Genomic DNA, 19,196 nt, shown 5'->3' with positions numbered 1-19,196 from the left:
CCCATCAGGAGGCCAGTCCAGACCATTAATATGCGTTCTTCACTGAAGTGAGCACATATAGTTGCTTATAGTGATACTAAAGGTTTTTTTTTTTTTCTTAATTTGTAAGATAACAAACATGTCTATACTTACCTGCTTGGTAGAGCTGTTTTGCACAGAGCAGCCCGGATCCTACTCTTCTTGGGTCCCCCACAGGCTCTCCTGGCTTCTCCTTTCTGTCTGGTGCCCCTACCCCAAGCAATTTGTTATGGGGGAACCCATTGCTGTAGCTCCCCCTCCCCCCATTATTGACTGAATTGCTGTGATTATCAGCAGTGGGAGTCAAAGTTCCCGCTTACTTTCTCATCCAATGAGGAGGTGGAGGCCTGGAACAGACGAGGCTGTCGTGCACATCGCTGAATTGAAATGAGGCTCAGGTAAGTATTGAGGGTTTTGTTTTTTTAAAACAAAAGTGGTTGTAAAGGCTCATGTTTTTTTTACCTTCATACATAGAATGCATGAAGGTTTAAAAGTGGTTGTAAAGGCTCATGTTTTTTTTAAGTATGTGAATCCTCACCTTGTAAAAGAACTCATAAAGTCTAAATATTTCTGTACACATATAAAAAACATTCTAAATATATTTTTTTTTTTTATGAGTTCTCTGCTGCAGCAGGCGCTGGGAGTGGACAAACAGCAATGTACTGATCTTCCCAGTGGCTGTGCAGGGGGAGAGTTGCAGCACAAGCCTGGTCATTGGATTGGCTGCTAGCACAGCCAGAAAACTGACCACGTCATGCTCTCATGCCTAGTGTGGTCAGTTTTTAATAGGAAAGGAGAGGGACTGGCAGGACCACCAGGGATTACACACAAAGGAAGCAATACAAAGAGAACAGGAGACTTTTTCATTTAAGTATATGGTACAGCAGGCATATATCCAGAATATGAAATGTTGGGATTACATATTTATTAATGCTGGCTGGAAGAGATCAGCAGCACTGAGATGGGGAAAGGAGGATGGGAAAAAATAGGTGAAAACATTATTCGGCCTGTGATAATATAACCGTGCACAGAACAAACTGAATGTCATCCACTTAACACAAAGAATACCCAGTGACCAGTAACAACCTACCTTTCAATTTCCTGTTCTAAACCGATAAATGGAATCTGGTTGCTAATTGTTATTGCACTCCAAATATCATGAATAGTTTTGAAAACTGAAAATATTTTAAGTTAAAAAAAACAGCTACAGGTATGCTTTCAGAGATTGCAGCCTAATGACGAAGTTGTAGGTAATGAACTCTTCAGGCATGAGGTATTTTGGGGCTTCGTGCCGCAGGGGTTGTTGGCTATTAGCAAATTGTATATCTGTGCAGCTGCCATGTCTGCCCTCTTGTAAATTAGTAATTGATACAATCTTAGTGCCCTCCCTTCCAACATGTCCAGCTACCATGGACAGCTGCCATACTTTTGTATTTTATTTATGTCTCCTTTGCTCAGGCAGGAGGATTTTAAATTGCAAGCTTTCAGCGTTATTATATAATTTATAGCGCTCCCACGTATTCTGCAGCACTTTACAGCAGGGAGTATACCGAGCGTAGATTTTAAAAATAGGCAACTGCAGACGGGAAGCATGTTGGCCTAACTGGTCAGATTTTTGTTTTAACTAAATAAATCTAGTAAGTCTTTGATTTCTAGCTCAACTGACCAAATTACATTAGCAGCGCGGGTTCAGAAAACCGTTCAGTGACACTAAACTCATGAGACTGAGTTAACAATAATAAGGTATCCCAACGATACATAGAACATGGTAATGCATTTATTTTAGTAAAGGGAAACTACTAAATATCTTCTCAGCAGCAGTATACAGCAGTCATGTGACTGGTTTCTGTGTCCATTCGAGTTCTGGTTTGGCTTCTAGGAAGGGTTCATTCTTCGCTGGGTTTCCTCCATGCAGAGGGCTGCATGACCCACGACCCTATGTCTGGACAGCACTGATTGGCTCTGTGCTGATCACATACACCCGTCACTAAAGCCTGTGTCCACAAGCTTTTATGGAAGGCGGTGCCTCCATCAATCAAGATGTGACATTTCACCAACTGTGTACTTTTTAGTTACTGGACTTGGAGGAGAAGGGAAGAACTGGGCTGTCATTTCAGATTTGTATACACGCACTAATGTGTGATGTTAAAGTCAGGTGACCTGAGTAGCTCAGATCGTGGAGGAAATGTTCTCTAGCAATACACACAAAACAGAGCATGTGCAGACTTGCCACCACTGCTCTGTTCAGATTGGGGATAGTATAAGAAGGGAAGGATCAGATAACAGCAAGATCAACCAGCCTTTTTACACACTGCAGAGGATTAACCCCTTAGGTTTCACAGTGAGTATAAAATTGATTTACTGCATATACAGACTGCCTTTAAAGTATTACTAAATCCACAATCCTAAAATCAGAGTCCACCTTTGTGACCATGTTTTATGTTACAACTAAATTCAGGGTGTAACATGAAACATTGGTGCATTTACCAACACCCCCTCAAACTGCCCTCCACTTACCTCAATTGCAGGGAGGTCTCATGCTGTGTTTTTTTTTTTTTTTTAACTGCCTGCCAACCGCTTAATGCATTATATACAGCTGCATTAATGAATGCCTTGCCGCTGGACATATGCATCCAAGGTAGCCTGAGGTTGGTTGCGCGCTCCCGGCATACTTGCCAATCTATCACTGGCAGCTGTCAGAACGGGCTCACAATCGTGTGACCACTGTGAGAGCCAATCACAGCAGGCACGTGATAGAGTAGCCGATCCCAGGGATTAAAGCCCACTTGAAGGTCCACTGGGAGGTGGAGTTGAGGGGTTAAGTTATCGTGGCTCCGCCCACACGTCCATAAATTCATTAATTCACAAATTATTTCACACTTATCTGTGAATGGGAAGAGTACAAATTCCCTCTGTCACTGAGGCAGAAGGACTCTTGAGTGCAAGAGAGCACAAGTGTGCTGATGTCACCGCATTTTGGTCCATTGTTACTTTCTCCACCCCAATAACAGAAGGTCTGCATGGGGGCTGGGATGTAGGAGCCTGCGCATTGCATCGGTGACACCTTGATCATGGTTGCTATGCTTTACAGACTTCAGTACAAAAATATAGTAAATGCATGTGTTTGTATTTCAATATTGTGAGTGCAATTTAATTCCTGCAAAAGGTGAAATGTGTAATTTTCTAAAACAGTCAGACACATTTTTAAAAAAGCGGCCCGTATATGGCCTCTTCGCCACACCCTGCAGGTCCAAATTGTGCTTGGAGGGATCTGCTCCTTTGCTGACGTAGGATCTGCTGCTTTTTGTGATCTGTGTTGATTAAAGTGGGGGTAGGGTTGCAGATTTGGGTTGAAATGCAGTGGACTGGCACAGAAAATATTTTTAGGTTGTTGGACCCTACATAGCATATTAAAGTATAACTAGAAAAGCTACAATTTCTGGGGAAATTGTGTGATGTGTTCTTGCCTCCACCAGTAGTCTACAACTGGAGTGGGCGGAGTAACTGGGTGGAGTGGCTTGTCACTCTGCTGCCTGCTCACACACCTGGGTTCCTATGGCAACTCACTCTACAGCAAGGGCAGAGAAGAGCGGTTAAAAACAAACTGCTCCAACTTGCTCACTTCACTGGTGGTTGCCATCTTCAAACGGTTGTAGTTTAAAAATTATAAATCCTACAGCGAAGAGCTTTATATTGTGAGAATCACAAGACCCAGATCTATATTTTGATGCATAGTATGTCTAATATTAAAAATGAAGACACAGTCGCAGTTTAGAAATTGCCCTTCAAATTTGAGGTGGCTAGAGTGGAGTTTCAATGAATGTCAATGGGCGGCGTGAGTTGCAAACAAATGGTCATATTGTGAAAACTATCCGGACTATGGCTTAGCAGTGGACATTTGTAGTGGCAGCTGTGATAGCTGAACGTTTTGATATAAGATTTGTGTAGGTGGGCTTGAAAATGAGGGAGTGATGGCAGTTTAGAAATCATGTCCTGATTTTTCAGCTCACTCTAGCTTTTGTCAGCTCCCGCTTTAGTTTTGAACATTCCGCCATTCAATCCTATGGGACCAAATTCACCACAAAAACGCCGATATTTCGTGAACCATTCGGCGAACAGTTCCACAAAGTAATAGCACACCAATCGAGAACAATCCGCACGTTTCGGTATATTACTGTCTATGTAGTGTAAAAACTGTGGGAGGAGTTAGGGTGGTAAATTTGGCTATAATAATAAAAATATATATGTGAGATAACAGTAAGTGGTCTGCCATGCAAGAACACTTAACTAAAGGTAAAACTTTTTCAGTTTTGGACATGGTGAAGAGGGATGAGAACATCTATTTTTTGCTGTGTCCCTCTTGGGGTAAGTCACCCTTTTTATTTGTCCAGTTTTACTGTTATTGAATTAAAAAAAAAAAAAAAAAACCCAAAAAAACTAATTTTGGGTTGTCCTCAGAAAAGTATTAGAGGGAAAATCTTCCAATGGGGATACTATTTCTGGTAACCTGGGTCTGCTTCAAGGAATTTCCTTAATTTGCAGGGATTTACTCTCACCTCCTGTGTTGGCTATGGGACATGAAGTGAAGGGAAATCTCCCCAATGGGGGCACTAGTTGCAATCTGACAGGGGTTATAACCCTCCCTTTCTCTATCCAAAAAGAAAATTTAGCAGTGAGCCAGCACCATCACCTTTGTGCAATAAGGGAGCTGGCATGGCAAGAAGTAATGGTAAACCCCATTTGAAAAGATGTTGGGCTCCAGTATGGCGCCAAAGCATGTTACTTGGGGGGTATATAAGATTCTTGTTGAATTGGGGGGGGGGGGGCATGTCCTCTGCTGTTCTTGGAGAACTGGGAAAGGGAACTGGGAACAAAAATGAATGCAGCACAGAAAAATAAAATGTTTAAATTAACACAATTAACATGAACATGGTTGAAATGCATTATAAATGTTTAACGAGGTGGTATTTGACACCGAGTGTTGTACATAAACAATGAGTAGAAGTCTCACCCTCATGTTGGAGGGGATGTGGATCTAAGGGAACAATGGCACATATATGGTGGAATTGTCCAAAAATACAGGGGTTTTGGCAAGATGTAATCCAGTTCATACAAGAGATTTTGGGACAATTATACAGAAGGATTCGTGGGAATGTTTGTCTTTATAGGACAGAAGCACCAGTGAAGCAGTATAAAAACAGTGTATAACCAGTGCGCCTAAAGGGCTTATTCCAAAATTTTAGCAGTTACAGGAGCCTCCAACAATGAGGGACTGGGTAGACAGGGTGGAATATATAAATAGGATGGAGGAGTTACATCATATAGACAAAGGAAATATGGGTAAACGTAGAAAGGATTGGGGAAGATGGTCTGACTTCAAGGCATCTGGAAAATATATGGAAGTAGTTGGGAGGCCCAGGGATCTGACTGGAGGTAGGAGAATAAAAGGGAATGTTTTGTAAGGCAGTAGCAGGAATAGGAGAATGGAAAAGAAAGGTTGGAGGGAAAGCGAGAATAGTAAGAAAAAGGAAGCGTTAGAAGCGATGATTGAGGAGAAAGCTCATGGGTATAGAATGAAAGAATGGAAAGTTGGAATTAGAAGTGAAGAGCTATATGGACCGGGAGGAAGAAAAAAAAAAGTAATGGTATTTAGTGTAAATACTTTTTTTTTTTTTTTTTTTTAAATATCTTGTGTTTTTGTTAGTCTTCCCCTTGAAAGGAAGGAAAATATTTGTAAACATAGTCATAAAATTGTAAATGAACCAGTTGCTGCATAGTCATGTATTAAATTGTGTTTTCTGTACTTTGTAGTTTTTGTTGGGGCAGCCATATTTGATTATCCGTGACACAGACCGTGCTTGCCGCTTAAGTGTTTCTGCCTTGCTGGTCCTTTTTTATCTCCCTGCATATCAACCAAACAAGGTATTATTTGCAGTAAATACAAGGATGAGGGGTTTCCATGCTGCTGCACACCTTGCCGGCCGTGCTGATAACAGACCAAATTAGTCTCGGCTTGATTCATCAGAGCCACTCTTCCAACATGTTTCACCCCACCCCCAGGGGCAGGTCAAAATGCATTGGGGGCGTTGCATTGCACTGATGAATGTGCAGCTGAGACTGCTTTTATCTGTTAGCAGCACAGCCGGCTAGGTGTGCGGCAGCCAGGAAACCCCTCCACAACCTTACTGCATGCTTTGTGTTTGAACAAATCCATCCCAACTTGCACCCTCACTACTCGGCGGCTTTCATTCTACAGGACTCTGCAAGCCTTAGCGGGGACCCATAAGCTTAAATCCATGGTCGCAATAAATCCAAAAATGGGATTTGGCTGTGAGCTCTAATGATTTTAAACATAGTCCAAATCCATAATTCTTTAGACCAGAGAACGTGATCTTTGCCTATGCTTTATAAAATAGAAGGAGCTTTTCAAAGCTGCCTTGTGTTCTATAAAGAGGTATTTTATGTTAACCAAATAATAGTGTGATTTCATAATGCAACGTGCAATACTGATTTCATGTCAAGCTTCAGTTTTAATGATGTATTCACTTTAAATTGATTATGTTGCCTAAAGTACATGTATAACAGTCTAAACAAGTACCAAATCTATGTTTCCCAACTCACTTGCCAGCCAGCCTGCAACAAAATGAATGAACCCTGTCTTAACAGTTCACTTTAAAACAAGGGGTTTAGTTTGAACCCATTTGCAAATATATGCATAAGCTACAAAGGCCACGTCACGGCACCCCAGTTTACTGCAGTCTGAACAGTACATTTTGAGAGTCTCCAAAGTTGGAGCACATAAATAATAATGGATAGGTTAAGGGTAGGTATGTCTGGAGGGATCCCACCACTCCTTAAAGGTATGGGATGCACTGGACACCCACCAATGGCAGTGGTCCACTGCGTCGCCTCATGAATTTACCAACAGTACAAACAAATGGCAGCCACCCCACCGTATAGCTGGACTTTGCAGCAAGGAGCACATGGAACCAAATCTAGTTACTATATGATGCACAAGCCTCCTAAAGTATATGTATGTATGTGTATATATATATATATGTGTGTGTGTATATATATATATATATATATATATATATATATATATATATATACAGTCATGGCCGAAATTGTTGGCACCCTTGATATTTTTCCTGAAAATCAAGTATTTCACACAAAAAAGGTATTGCATTAACACATGTTTTGCTATACACATGTTTATTCCCTTTGTATGTATTGGAACAAATATAAAACAGAGGCAGAAAAGCAAATATGACATAATGTCACACAAAACCCCAAAAATGGGCTGGACAAAAGTATTGGCACCCTTAACTTAATATTTGGTTGCACACCCTTTGGAAAACATAACTGAAATCAGTCGCTTCCTATAACCATCAATAAGCTTCTGACACCTCTCACCCGGAATTTTGGACCACTCTTCCTTTGCAAACAGCTCCAGGTCTCTCTTATTGGAAGGACACCTTTTCCCAACAGCAATTTTAAGATCTCTCCACAGGTGTTCAATGGGATTTAGATCTGGGCTCATTGCTGGCCACTTCAGAACTCTCCAGCGCTTCTTTGCCATCCATTTCTGAGTGCTTTTTGACGTATGTTTGGGGTCATTGTCCTGCTGGAAGACCCAGGATCTTGGACGCAAACCCAGCTTTCTGACACTGGGCCCTACAGTGCGACCCAAAATCCTTTGGTAATCCTCAGATTTCATGATGCCTTGCACACAGTCAAGGCACCCAGTGCCAGAGGCAGCAAAACAACCCCAAAACATCATTGAACCTCCACCATATTTTACCGTAGGTACTGTGTTTTGTTCTTTGTAGGCCTCATTCCGTTTTCGGTAAACAGTAGAATGATGTGCTTTACCGAAAAGCTCTATCTTGGTCTCATCTGTCCACAAGACGTTTTCCCAGAAGGCTTTTGGCTTACTCAAGTACATTTTGGCAAACTGTAGTCTTGCTTTTTTATGTCTCTGTGTCAGCAGTGGGGTCCTCCTGGGTCTCCTGCCATAGCGTTTCATTTCATTTAAATGTCGACGGATAGTTCGCGCTGACACTGATGCTCCCTGAGCCTGCAGGACAGCTTGAATGTCTTTGGAACATGTTTGGGGCTGCTTATCCACCATCCGGACTATTCTGCGTTGCAATCTTTCATCAATTTTCCTCATCCGTCCACGACCAGGGAGATTAGCTACAGTGCCATGGGTTGCAAACTTCTTGATAATGTTGCGCACTGTGGACAAAGGCAAATCTAGTTCTCTGGAGATGGACTTGTAACCTTGAGATTGTTGATATTTTGCCACAATTTTGGTTCTCAGGTCCTCAGACAGTTCTCGTCTCCTCTTTCTGTTGTCCATGCTTAGTGTGGCACAGACAGACACACAATGCAAAGGTTAAGTGAACGTCTCTCCTTTTTATCTGCTTTCAGGTGTGATTTCTATATTGCCCACACCTGTTACTTGCCCCAGGTGAGTTTACAGGAGCATCACATGCTTGTAACATTCTTATTTATCCGCAGTTGTGAAAGGGTGCCAATACTTTTGTCCAGCCCATTTTTGGAGGTTTGTGTGACATTATGTCGAATTTGCTTTCTTTCCTCCCTTTTTTTGTTTTGTCCCAATACACACAAAGGGAATAAACATGTGTATAGCAAAACATGTGTTAATGCAATACGTTTCGTGAGAAATACATGATTTCCTGGAGAAATATCAAGGGTGCCAACAATTTCGGCCATGACTGTATATATATATATATATATATATATATATATATATATATATATATATATATATATATATATATATTATAGATTTTTTTTTTTTTTTTTAACCTACCCTGACTAAGCCAAATCATCCTTCATGTATGTCTTGCACGCTCCTCCTCCTCCAAGACACATTGGCTCATAGTAGAATGGTTTCAGCAACAAAGGCAGATTTGCCAACCAGAAAGCAGTAGGCAGGACTAGGCTTTGCCAGGCGATGATCAACAAACTACAGGCTTGTGAATCGTCAGTAACAATGCCAATAGCTATGCTCCTTGTAACATTTTATCATTTCACTGTAGTGCAGACAGGCATAACCTACATGAGTGGCACTCCCGCTCTGAATTCAGCCACATCATCACTGGGATCTACTTTAGGTAGACTCCACTGGCAGGATCTACAGGTATTCCTGAGACTAATAGAAAACTATGTGTAGATACACTTATAATTAAGCAGCACATAGTTTATTAATCGTAGGCCATTTAACCACTTCCCACCTGTAGGATATCGCATGATGTCCTTAGGTTGCCTGCAGCTCAAGTCTTGGTTTGATCCAGATGCTTTGGAGGTTAGAGGGGAGATCTGGGGTCTAATAATGACTCCAGATCACTCCAAAAAGAGCACAGGTCACTGCCATGCTATCACAAGGGATGCTGCGAACATCAAAACAAGAGCAATTTTCTAGTGCCATACCTCCTGTGTAAGTTTAAAATTGTCAGAATTGGTCTGGTAGGCTAATGGTTAAATAAAACTGCTGTTAAAAGATGTACCTGCAAAACATAAATGCAAATTTTCACTTTCCTGCTGCCCACAAGCCTTCTTAAGAAACTGACACGTCAAGAGTGTTTGGATTTCTTGTTTTCACATGCACTCTGTGGTTCCTCTTGCCATCCCCTGACATCACTCAAGGTCATCAGGAGGAACTGGTTTATGCTGTGGGAGATCAGAAGTTCAACCCTTTCGAAGTACCGGTTCATGAATATCCTCTTCTCAAGATCTGTTGATGTGTGATTGTCAGGCTTTGTCTAAAAAGTCATGTGCAAGGTGTGACAATGGAAAAAAAACCATGAAAGACCATGTGGTGCCGCTCTGAAGCCAGATTGAAGGAGAGGAGTCACTCCACCTGCAAAGGAATGAAGGGAGCAGTGGCCTGAGTCCATTTCAGTGTCTTGGGTGAGGTGAGGGGGAGTGGATGCCGCTCAAAACCAGTCCCGGGAGTCAAGCATGTTGAGTGTATGAAATGGCCTCAGCACTGTGCTAGCCACGCCCTCTGTTTACCCCCGCTCATCGGGGAGCTTGGCCACAAAGGCCATTTTATACACTCCACATGCTTGACTCCTGAGACTGCATCCGCTCCCCTTTACGGCACTTTACCTTTTCTTGCTTTTGGTAGATTGATTTAACTTTTTTCAGATCTCTGTTCAGCGAAAAATATTTGTTGGTGGCAAAAATTGTTAGGGTAATTTTTTTTAAATTTTGCTGGAAACTGCAAAGGTAGAGTGGTTGAAATGGCACAGTTTTTTCATTTTTATTGAAAATCGTGTCATACTTACCTGCTCTTTATAATGGTTTTCCACAGAGCAGCCCGATCTTCCTCTTTTTGGGTCCCCTGCTGGCACTCCTGGCTCCTTCCCTTTGTTGAGTGCCCCCATAGCAAGCTGCTTGCTATGGGAGCACTCCTGCATGCTTAATCCGGAGCTGGCTTTGTGTGTCCATAAGACACACAGTGCTCAGCCCCGACCCCTGCTCCCTCCTCATTGGTTGTGATGGACAGCAGTGGGAGCCAATGACTCCTGCTGCTCTGTCTGAGCCAATGAGGAGAGAGAGCACAGAGATAGCCGATGCTTTCGTGGTTGGCACTGGTACGAGATCTGGCTCGGGTAAGTATTTAGGGGACTTGTGGTTGGAAGCTGTGTGCACGAGGATTTTTACCGTAATGCATAGACTAAAAAAAAAAAAAACACCTGCCTTTTAGCACCACTTTAGGTCATCTGCTACATATTAATTGAACGCTCACTTATGTGTGTGGGTTGGCATGAATCTCCATGGAAAATGGCTAAGCTTTCTCATGATTTCTGTACAAGGGGCACTGTTTGTGTGGTGGTTTTTTTTTTTTCCCTCCCTGCAGCTCCAGAGAAAACTATATAGTTTCTTGTTGTGTAGATTAAGTAGGACCATTGAAAGCCAAAGTTCCTCTTTGTGTGCATAAGTGGTACAACCCAGAGAAAGCTGTGAAGTTCCCTGTTATGTACACGAAAGGTGGAACCCAGAAAAAGCCATAACATGGAACTTTTCTGCTTTCTCTGGATCCTATCTCCCATACAGAAAACAAGGAATTGAATGGCTTTCTCTACTACTACTTATGTACACAATGAGGAACTGACTTTCTCTGGATTCCTCCTCTTATACATAATGTCCTGTTGTGTACATGAGTGGTAAAAATCCCTGTTTCTAGACACTGCCACTAAAAAGAGATTACCAATTTTTGTTAAAGTGTTTGTTGAGGCTGAAAGTTGTGGGTTTTTTTTTGTTTGTTTTTTTTAAATACCTTCATGTGTTCTATGCACAAAGTTAAAAAAAAAAGTAAATTCCAACCGAGTTAGAAATCAGAGTACCACCCTAGTGGCTGCTTTCCCCAAGTGTCAGAAGCCGGCTCTATGTAAACAGAAAAAGATAAAAAAAAAACCAGGAAGCGCCATCTAAGTGCACTAATATCATTACATTTATTCCATATGTGTTGGGCAACTCACGTGTAAAAAAGAATTCTTGCTTGTGATCATAAAACCCCACCAGACACCCCGACCTGCAGGACCCACTGGTGGTTGGAAGCTGCGGCCGCCTGAGAATTCTTTTTTTAACATGCAAGTTACCTAACTTTTATGGAGTAAATGTACTTCTATTACTGCACTTAAATGGTGCTTCCCGGTTTTTTGTTTTTTTTTCCTCTTTGATTGGAATCTGAAGCAGCTTTTAATTTTTTGCTGCCGGTCCTAAATTTTATGTAACTTTTCAGCCTGAGTTTTCAAAAATCCAAAGTAGGCCTAAGTGAATAGCTGTGCATTTTGCATGTTTGAGGTTTAACAACTGCTTTGAGTTTCCTATTAATATTATAAGGAAGGTCTCTGTTGTGTATGGGGTAACCATTGCTCATGATTATGGTGAAATGTTTGTGTCTTAAAAGATTTTTTTAGATCTAAAAGTATGAACGGGATCACCTTAAGTCTGAGTTTTAGGCAGAAATAAAAATAAAAACCGTTTTTACATTAATAAGTCATCTGATAGATATAAGTACCTAAATCTGTCTGTATATTTATGCTGGAAGGTTGGCAACAGCCAGTGGAAGAGTGATATCCTCAATAGTCTCTTGTATAGTTTCGGGATGTGGGCACAAGGTTAGCTGTGATTGTTGACATGGTTGTGTAAATCACAGGACTGGCTAAACAGATACAAATGATTTTCACATAATATCGTTTGTATATGTTCTGTTAACATATTTGGCATTCAGCTTTAAAAATTGTTTTTAATAAAAACCCCCCATAAAAACCTTCCCTCGGTTATCCATCACCTTCCCTCCTTATATGCATCATATCATTCAGAGCCCAGATCCACTTTGTTTTTACTGACTACATTCTCCAGACCCTTTTCTATCCAAATTATTATTATAATACGGGATTAATATAGTTTGCACAACACTTTACAATATAAAGGGGGACAGTACAGTAAAATCACAAAATTGTTCAATACAGAAGGAATAGGGGGCACTGCTCATAGAGCTTACAATCTAAAGGGGAGGTGGTAAAAAAAAAAAAAAGTAATACTTGCAGAGAATGTTCTGATGGAGGCGACTCAAATGCGGTTTTTAGGTGGAGGTGGGATAGACTTTCTTGAAAAAATTAGTTTTCATTGCCTAAAGGTGCACAGGGTAGGAGCTGAACAGACATACTGGAAGGTAGTTCCAGAGGATGGGAGACGTTCTGGAAATGAGCATGGGAGGAGGTAACCAGGGAGCTAGAGAGCAAGATGTCTTGGAAGGAGTGGAGAGGATAATTTGGGTGATTTTCTGTAGATGGGGTTGGTGATATAGCTGGGAGTAGTGTTGTATGTGACTGTCTGGTCATAGTAACCAGACACACTGGGGACAGCCTGCTGTTCTCCATGGCAGCCCCTGATCATGTGCAGTACAGCAAAGAACAGTGCAGTGGAGGGCATAGCCATTGCCCAGGCTCTGAGTGGACCATGGCAGCCAGAAATGTAAGTCTCCATGGGGGTTGTGGTTGGGGAGTTTATGGGGAGGGAGATCAAAATAACACAGAAATAAAGCTTTTAAATCATTAGAAGCTAGTTTATTTTCCATAATCTTAATACAAGTGTGCAGCCATATGTTCTGAAATCTTAGTGCAGCCATATTTACCAACTATTTCTTCTGCTTCTTTTACTCTGCACTTCAGTGAAGTTGTTATTCTTAAAGTATTAGTTTACCTTTTAGACAAATAATAAATTCACTTTATTTTGTAAGTAAAATGTGTTTATTAATTTTGTCTGCAGGACCCTGAAAAGCTTTGCACCAGCGATCAGTCTCCTGCAGACCTGTCAGAATATCTGCTTGCCGTACGGGATGTATGAGCAAGCAGATATTCTGACAGGAAGCTTCAATGAACTACCGCAGCGCCTTGGTAGTTCATTGAAAAAGCCAAGCCGACAGCCGTTAAGGCTATCGGGACTTGCAGTCCATTCAAGCGAGGAAGTCCGTGAACAAATGATGCAGCCGTGTGGGCGGAGCCCTGCACGACCGTGCTGTTTTCAAATTTGTCAGTACGAGGAGAACTCTCCTTCTCCTAGGCAGCCCAGAGGTGATTTTTATTTTCTTTCCTTACACCAAGGAAGGGTGGAAGGAAATGAAAATTGCTTTATTCCTCCATCAACACAGTCAGTGTTGATGGGAGACTGGCTCCTGCAGTGCTATTGTGTTCTGCTGGTGGGAAGGGGAGGGCACAGGATGCCATCCCAAGTGGGAAGAACACAATAACTACTGCTAATCGCATGTAGAAAAAACAGACTGGTGGCACCTAAGTCTTTCAATGGATTGACTTGGGTACACTCAGCCTGCCTATACATGGATCGAATCTTGGCCCGTCCCCGCTGAATCAGCAAAATTTTTACCCATGTATGGCTGGCTTAATATGGCCACAGACCAAATAGATTTTCTTTCATAGAACTACATGCTCCTTTTACACTCACTGGCCACTTTATTAGGTACACTTCAATTGCTTGGTAACACAAATTGCTAACCGGCCAATCACATGGCAGCAACTCCATGCATTTAGGCATCTAGACGTGGTGAAAACAACTTGCTGAAATGCAAACAGAGCATCAGAATTGGGAAGAAAGGGGATTTAAGTGACTTTGAACGTGACATGACTGTTGGTGCCAGACAGGGTGGTCTGAGTAACTGCCAGGATTTTCACACACATCCATTTCTAGGGTTTACAGGGAATAGTCAGAAAAAGAGAAAATATCCAGTGATTGGCAGTTGTGTGAAAAATGCCTTGTTGGTGTCAGAGGAGAATGGACAGACTGGTTCGTGATGATAGAAAGACAACAGTAACTCATGTCAATATGGATCGAAATCTCTGAGGAATGTTTCCAACACCTTGTTGACTCTATGATACAGAGAATTAGGGCAGTTCTGAAGGCAAAAGGGGGTTCAACCCTGTACTAGTCAAGGTGTACCTAATAAAGTGGCCAGTCAGTGTATATCTTAGATTATAAGCTCCAAGGAGCAGGGCCCTCCTAACCCTCTTGTATTGAACTGTATTGTTGCTGTATTGTTTCCCTTCATTTTGTAAAAAGCTGAGCAAACTGTTGACGCTATATAAATCCTGTATTCTAATAATATCGACCAGCAACAATTTACTGCAAGCTACTACCAGATTGGATGCCAATTAGATTCTTTTGAGTAAGACCTCACACTGCATACATGTTTATAGATCTAGGAGTTTGTCCAATCACATGTGTGGTCAGCTTGATCTTTCATTTGTTTGATAGGCACTCATCAGCAATAGGTATGTAGTATGGACAGCTTTGTAAACAACCTATTAAGTTCAACTGCAGTCCAGAAGGGCATCTCACTACATATTAGTATGTTTAGTATTATGGCAGATGTTCAGAAGGGAATGATGACGCTCTTCCTGATTTAACATCCACGTGCCGATAGTGTAAGCATTTACTGTTTTTATACCCAAGTCCTGTTTTGTAGTTTTGGTAAAAAAGTCAAAGCTGTGGCAAAAGTTACTTTCACCTCAAGTTTACAATAAAAGCAAACTATGTACTCTCTGAAAACAAAAACCTGGGTTTCTAGCTAAATCCCTGCTTTGTGGATGCCGATGTTTTAGCTGTGGAGGGTTGATAATCTGGGCTTTGTAGCACATTGTTGTGTTTATTGTGCAGGTGTTCAAAGCATTATTGAGCCACCCAAAGGTCAGGCTTTGAAACAGAGACCTGGATTTATGTAATATTCAGATCAAGGCCAACGATAGACACCAGGGATTCTGTGAATTCATTGGGAATACATCCAATCAAGGGTGGATTTGCAGGGGAATTATGAAGCCTTGTCCTTTTTTTCTGCTGTCGCTTTTTTTTGTTTTGTTTTTCCTGGCAGTTCATGTATCGAGTCTGTAGATAGATGACTTTTACACTTAATCATTTTTGTTTTTGATACTCTATAGTGGGAGTGGTCACCCTATTGGGGTGCAGACTATGAGAAATCTGGCTTGTGTGTACAATACAAAAGTCTGAATACAAGCCGGGTTTATATTATAATTACTTTTTTTGCTTAGTCCGTGCTTCTCTTGCTTGTACCGTATTTTGTTTGACTCTTGGGACATTTTATAGCAAAACGCCTGAGAAATAATGAATCGTCAGTCTATGCGTACTGCTACTGTAAGCAGCTCCACAGGAGAGTACATTCTGTAACGTTTTTGAAAACCTCACGATATGACAGCAGATCATTTCTCAACGCAATATAGGAACTGTCCTACGCTTTCTCTAGCGGCGGTTTCGGAATTGACACATCAAGCTTGCGGAATTAGTATAAATTTGAGAAAACTGTCCTGATAAGCACCAACATTTATCACTTTTTTTTTTCCATGTGCTTGCTGGTGATCCTCGCTTCATTGAACGCATAATGCAGCAAAACAGTCAAAAAATATCATTATCCAACATAAAAAAAAGGAGCAAAACAGAAGGTGCCAGCTGGAAAAGAAAAGGAGCTGGCTTTGTAAAAAGGGAAAGGACATTTTAATTATATATTTTTTGCATTTGTTTGACCCTTTTAAAGGAAGGGATTGGGAGATAGCTGAATATTTTGTTTTTTTTTAATAGAACTTTGTCCACTGGCGTAATGGCCTCTGAAAGAGGTATTGGTTCAATATCATTCATGGTCTGTCAGGCAATCAAACCTGGCTTTTAGACTTCTGCACATTTCTGTCCCAGGGCTTCCACCCAAAAACATCTCTCAAAAGCCTCACACACTCTCATCCCAGTCCAAAATCTTGTGGTCCTCAAATGGAACAAACTAGGACACCAGATCTGTACTTGTGTAAATGATCATCTCATGGAGAAGCTTGCAGGACAATGGCATAATCTCCAGGAACAGCATGAAAAAAATTGGGACCACCGGCTATCCATTCAGAATACTTTGATATCTATAGCAGCGTTTTTCAACCACTGTGCCGCGGCACACTAGTGTGCCGTGAGATATTGTCTGGTGTGCCGTGGGAAAAATTCCAATTTCATCTGTAACATGTGGCTTCGGCTCACAAATAGACCAATCATTAGAATCTAATGATTCAGTGGTCGGCAAGCCGCGGCTCGCGAGCCACATGCGGCTCTTTACCCAGTCTAATGCGGCTCTTCTGTGTGCCGGGCGCCTGCTCCCCTCCCTCCTCTCGGTCGGCCGCTCCCCTGCCTCCTCTCGGTTGGCAGCCCCAAAAGTCCGCGCGGACCTTTTAATCCGGCTTGCGGATGTGGCTGTCAGGATGTGTGTAGGCGGGGCAGCGTGCCGAACGTGAGGGGAGGGGAGCTAGGCTCCTCTCACAGTCCGCCCTGAAGACCCGAACGGCGCGGGAAGACAGCGAGAGGAACGCAAAAGGTAAGTGAATTGACACGGGGGACTTGGCTTACTAGAAGGGGGGGGGGGGAATAGTACTGTGGGGGATGAAATACTATATGAGGGATGAATTACTATATGAGGGATGAAATACTATATGGGGGGATGAAATACTATATGGGGGATGAATTACTATATCAGGGATGAATTACTATATGAGGGATGAAATACTATATGGGGGGATGAAATACTATATGGGGGGATGAAATACTATATGGGGGGATGAATTACTATATGAGGGATGAAATACTATATGGGGGGATGAAATACTATATGAGGGATGAAATACTATATGGGGGATGAATTACTATATGAGGGATGAATTACTGTATGAGGGATGAAATACTATATGGGGGGATGAAATACTATATGAGGGATGAAATACTATATGAGGGGATGAAATACTATATGGGGGGATGAAATACTATATGGGGGATGAAATACTATATGAGGGATGAATTACTATATGAGGGATGAAATACTATATGGGGGGATGAAATACTATATGGGGGGATGAAATACTATATGGGGGGATGAAATACTATATGAGGGATGAATTACTATGGGGGATGAATTACTATATGGAGGATGAATTACTATATGGGGGATTAATTACTATGCTTACTATGGGGGAATATTACTATACTTACTATGGATGACACATACACATCATTCATCTACTCTTGGTCCGGCCCCCGGGTCCAATTATAAAATACTTTATTATTTCATAATAAAGTAATTATAAAATAATTTCTTTGTGTTTGATTCCTATTCAAGAGAATTACTTTATATATAGTCAATATAGGCACAGAGGTAAATTTTTTTAACATTTTCTAATGGTGGTGTGCCTCGTGATTTTTTTCATGAAAAAAGTGTGCCTTTGCACAAAAAAGGTTGAAAAACACTGATCTATAGGATACATATTGAAGTATAACTAAAGGCAAAGCCTTTTTCCTTTTGCATAGAGTGGAGATGGATTAGAACAACTGTTAGATTTTTAAAGCTACCTCTGTCCCCATTAGGGCGATTCACCCTCTTTATTTGTTCTGTTTACTGTTATCAAAAGTAAAAGAAAACCCCATGTTTTGGGTTCCCCAGAACAGTAATAGAGGGAAATTCTTCCAATGGGGACACGAGCTCTGGTGACCCCGGGGGTGGGGGGGGGGGGTATGAGTAATGGATTTCCTTAATTTGCAGGGATTTCCTCTTCGTGTTTTAGCTATTTGACAGGAGTTGAAGGGAAATCTTCACAATGGGACTTAGATGGCATAAAAGCTGATGGGTTTTGACCCTCCCTTACTCTACCCAAAATGAAAAAAAAAGTTTTGCCTATAGTTCTACTTTAACTTCGCACTTGAACATTAAACTGTCTCACAAATGAGGAACTACACCCCTGGGGCAGAGTCCTCACTTTTTCAAAGCCCATTTTGTTAATCCCCCCCCCCCTCACACCTTACCCCTGTACACCCCATTCCTTCTCTCTCCTATACAGCCCCTTTTCTTGCAAGCCGTTCTAAACATAGTCTAGATAATCAAAGGATATGCTTGCTCGCCACTATTTGGAAATTTCTAAAGTCAGGTTCTACAGACTTTCCACCCTCAATGATATGGCCATATTTTGAGCTGCAAGGTTACCAATCTTAATGAATAATTACATATATATACAAATATACAAATGTCTTCTGTCAATGGCCTACAGTATAAAATGTGCTTCTCTTTAAATCCACATTCATCACCTTTTTGGAAACTATGATTTCAGCAATATTCATCTATTTTAAAATTCACTTCTGTATTCTAAAATCAATTTGTATCCAATTAAAAAGACAATTCTATATAAATAATACTTCTCCCAAGAAAAATGAATTTAGTTGTAAAACAATATAATGTTCCAGAAACAGAAGTAGCATACATTTGTTGAAATATAGTTGTTATAGTTCAAATATATGATATACACAGATGTTCTGAAAGGACGTTGGCTAGTATATTATTACAGGTACATATATGTAAAGCACTGTGTAGATTGAGGGCACTATATATAGTACATTCACACCAGTCCCTGCCCTCAAAGAGCTTGCAGTCTAATGTCCCTAACTCACATTCATACATATACATACTACGGCCAATTTAGATAGGAGACAATGAAACTACCAGCATGTCTTTGGAGTGTGGGAGGAAAACCCACGCAGGCACAGGGAGAACATGCAAACTCTACACAGGTAGTGCTGTGGTTGGGATTCAAACC

At 41.3% G+C, this 19,196-nt stretch overlaps 1 protein-coding gene across 10 annotated transcripts in view; it reads left to right on the top strand.

Annotated features, from left to right (window-relative positions):
- Positions 1-19,196, top strand: part of R3HDM1 (R3H domain containing 1) — a 261,433-nt gene that overhangs the window by 139,236 nt on the left and 103,001 nt on the right. The window lies entirely within an intron of this gene.

The sequence above is a fragment of the Staurois parvus genome, unplaced genomic scaffold (genome assembly GCF_062004578.1).
Source record: "Staurois parvus isolate SC_StPar_1 unplaced genomic scaffold, SC_StPar_1.0 ptg000315l, whole genome shotgun sequence".
Classification (NCBI taxonomy): Eukaryota; Metazoa; Chordata; class Amphibia; order Anura; family Ranidae; genus Staurois; species Staurois parvus.
The sequence above is the reverse complement of the archived record's forward strand: the minus strand, read 5'-3'. Positions and strand labels throughout refer to the sequence as shown.